The following is a 4,046-nucleotide window of genomic DNA, read 5'->3' as shown; positions in this document are numbered from 1 at the left end:
GCTTCCTCTCAGGGGTGTACTCCACCCTGTGAGGTGTGGGGTGTCAGACTGCCCCTAGTGGGGGATGTCTCCCAGTTAGGCTACTCAGGGGTCAGGGACCCACTTGAGCAGGCAGTCTGTCCCTTCTCAGATCTCAACCTCCGTGTTGGGAGATCCACTGCTCTCTTCAAAGCTGTCAGACAGAGTCGTTTGCGTCTGCAGAGGTTTCTGCTGCTTTTGTTGTTGTTTACTGTGCCCTGTCCCCAGAGGTGGAGTCTACAGAGACAGGCAGGTTTCCTTGAGCTGCTGTGAGCTCCACCCAGTTCGAGCTTCCCAGCAGCTTTGTTTACCTACTTAAGCTTCAGCAATGGTGGGTGCCTCTGCCCCAGCCTTGCTGCTGCCTTGCGGTTAGATCGCAGACTGCTGTGCTAGTAATGAGGGAGGCTCCGTGGGTGTGGGACCCTCCCGGCCAGTTGTGGGATATAATCTCCTGGTGTGCCCGTTTGCTTAAAGAGCAGTATTGGGGTAGGAGTTACCCGATTTTCCAGGTGTTGTGTGTCTCAGTTCCCCTGGCTAGGAAAAGGGATTCCCTTCCCCCTTGCGCTTCCCAGGTGAGGCGATGCCTCGCCCTGCTTCAGCTCTCGCTGGTCGGGCTGCAGCAGCTGACCAGCACCGATTGTCCGGCACTCCCTAGTGAGATGAACCCAGTACCTCAGTTGAAAATGCAGAAATCACCGGTCTTCTGTGTCGCTCGCACTGGGAGTTGGAGACTGGAGCTGTTTCTATTCGGCCATCTTGCTCCGCCCCCCAGAAATATATTTCTTATAGTTCCAGATGCTAGAAACTTGGCATTAAGGTGCCAATATAATCAGGTTCTGGTGAGGGCCCGCTTTTATGTTGCAGGCAACCAATTTCTAGCTCTATCTTTATGTGAAGCTAAGAGGACTAGAGAGCTCTTTTTGGTTACTTTTATAAGATCACTAATTCAATTTATGAGAGCTCTACCCTCATGACCTAATTATCTCCCAGAAGTCCCACCTTCTAAGAAAGAACATCACATTTGAGATTAGAGATTCAACACATAAATTTGGGGGTAACACAAACATCCAGTCCATTGTACTATGTTTTGTTTATCCATTCATTGGTTGACAGATATTTGAGTTATTTACACCTTTTGGCTATTATGGATAATTCTGCTCTTACCATCAGTGTTCAAATATCTGTTAGAATCTCTGATTTCAATAATTTGAAGTACATACCCCAAAATAGAATTACTGGAATCACCATACTATTTTCCATAGCAGATAGAATATTTCAACAGTGCACACCAGTTTTAATTTATATATATATATATATATATATCCTTTCCAATATTTAGAATTTTCTGTTATTTTAATAATAGTCATTCTAATGTGCCCAAGGTATCTCATTATGTTTTCGATTTGCATTATCCTAATGGCTAGTGATGGTAAGTGTCTTTTTATGTGCTTATTATCCATTTGTATATTTTCTTTGGAGAAAAGTTGATATTCAAGTTATTTGTCTATTTTTAATTGGGTTTTTTATTCTTGTCAAGTTGTAAAAGTTTTTTTTATATATTCTAGATAGCAATCCTTTATAATATATTTAATTTAAAAATATTTTCTTCCATTCTGTGGCCTGCATTTTTACTCAGTTTGTAGGTCTCTATGATACATATATTTTTTTATTCTTAATGAAGTCCAGCGTATTTTTCTTTTTTTTGTCTGTGCTTTTTGTCTCATATAGATGAAATCATAGTCAAATCCAGTGTCATGAAGCATTTTTGAATGTTTTTTTCTAAGAGAGAGATTTACAATTTTATCTTTTATATTTAGGTCTTGAATCCACTTTTTAATCTTTATAAATGTTTTAATGTAAGGGTCCAGCTTCATTCTTTTGCATGTGGATATCCAGTTTTCACAGCACTGTTGGTTGAAAAGATTCTTCTTTCCACATTTCATGGTCATGGAACCCTTGTCAAAAAGTAATTGACCATATATGTGAGGGTTTATTTCTGAACTTTCTCTTTTATTCCATTCATCCATATGTCTACCTTCATGAAAGTACCATGCTGCTTTGGTTACTGTAGCTTTGCAATAAGTTTTGAAATCAGAAAATGTGAGTTGCTCTTTTGTACAACTCTACGGGCTGTTTGACATCCCTTGAATTTACCAATACATTTTAGAATGGGTTTTTCTGTCATTGATAAGAAGGTTGTTGGGATTTTTCAGAGATTATATTGAACTTGTAGGTCACTTTGGGTCATATGGATATTTTAACAATATTGACTTCAATTTATAAACATAGGTGTCTTTCCATTTTATCTGTATCTCCTTTAATTTATTTCAGTAATGTTTTGTAGTTTTCAGTGCACAGGTCTTTTCCTCCTTGGTTAAGTTTATCCCTAAATATCTTATGCATTTTGATGCTATTACAAATGTAATTATTTTCTTAATTGCTTTTTCTTACTGTTTATTGTTTATAGAAATATCATAACTTTGAGTTTTAATTTTTATCCTAAAACTTTGCTGACTTCATTTATTAGGTTTAACAGATATTTTTCATGTGGAATCTTTTTTCTCTGGAATATCAGTTCATGTGATCTACAGAGATGTTATTGCTTCCCTTTTAATTTAGATACATTTATTTTATTTTCTCGTCTAATCTCTCAGATAAAAATGTGGCTAGACATGGTAGATAGGTATAAGATGAATAGTAGCTGTGTTTCATTTACTAAAATTCAAATGTGTTTTTCTTGGGTGACTTTATTTTATTATTTTGAGCTTGTGATTAGGCCAAGTTATGGCAGAGATAGAAGAGGTAAAAACTGTAAACAAGATAATAGAGATGGAAATAATGGGAGAGAAGGAAACTTCAGTAGCTAGGGAAGTTATAGAACCAGTAGAAACCATTAAAGGGAAGCCAGTACAAACAGTGCAGCTAGTAGAAACCATGAAGAATGTATAGATTATATAGGTAGTAAAAAAAATAAGAGACAGGGAGATAATGGAGGTAAAGGAATGATTGCAGCCAAGTGAAGCTCTTGAATTCAGTGGAAAATAAAATTGCTCATATGCATATGGTCTAGGTTTGGAGCACCATAGGATTTTAAATATCAAAAGGAAGTATTACACCGTTTGAAAGGAAGGTGAACTTCTGCCACTGCTAATTTGTTTCTGCATGTATGATATGTAGCATTTCCACCTATTCCAAATAGATTTTATTCTTCTACATCAAATCTTTAAAAATTTTAACTATAGGTCTAGGTAAATTACTATGTCTTCTAATTCCATTAATTCCCATTTACTTCCAGAAATAGAAATTTCCTTTTTATGTTTGCCATTATTACTCATATCACATGTTTGAAATAGCCTGTTAATACATACAATGTTTTTTTCTGGCAGGATACTTTTATTGTGGTAAATATACATAACATTATTTACAATTTAACATTTTTTAGTGTACATTTTTGGTGGCATTAAGTACATTTGCAATGTTGTGCAACCATCATCACTATGAATTTTGAGAACTTTTTTTGTCATCTCAATAGAGCATTGTACCTACTAAACAGTAACTCCCCATTTATATCTACCCTGAGTCGCTGATAACTTCCATTTTATTTTCACTCTATATGAATTTTTCTATACTAGATAATTTATATAATTGGAATCATGTAATATCTGTCCTTTTGTGCCTGGCTCATTTCATTTATTATGATGTTTTCAAGATTCATTTATGTGGTAGCATATAATAAATTAATGATGTTTTACTGCTGAGTAATAGTAATCTATTACATTGATGTACCACATTGCATTAATCCTGTTTTAAGGAATTAGAGAAATAATATTATTTAAATGACAAATTTTTCAAAGTGATCTATAAGTGCAATGTAATCTGTATAAAAATGCTCATGACATTTTTTTTGGCAGAAACGGAAAAATCCATCCTAAAATTAATTCATTTGGAAAATCAAGGGACTCTAGATGTCCAAAACAGTCTTGAAAAAAACTCAGAGGGCTGACATTTTCTGATTTTAAAACTTACAA

Source organism: Theropithecus gelada, chromosome X, assembly GCF_003255815.1.
Source record: "Theropithecus gelada isolate Dixy chromosome X, Tgel_1.0, whole genome shotgun sequence".
In the NCBI taxonomy this organism is placed as follows: domain Eukaryota; kingdom Metazoa; phylum Chordata; class Mammalia; order Primates; family Cercopithecidae; genus Theropithecus; species Theropithecus gelada.
This window is presented reverse-complemented; position numbering follows the sequence as displayed.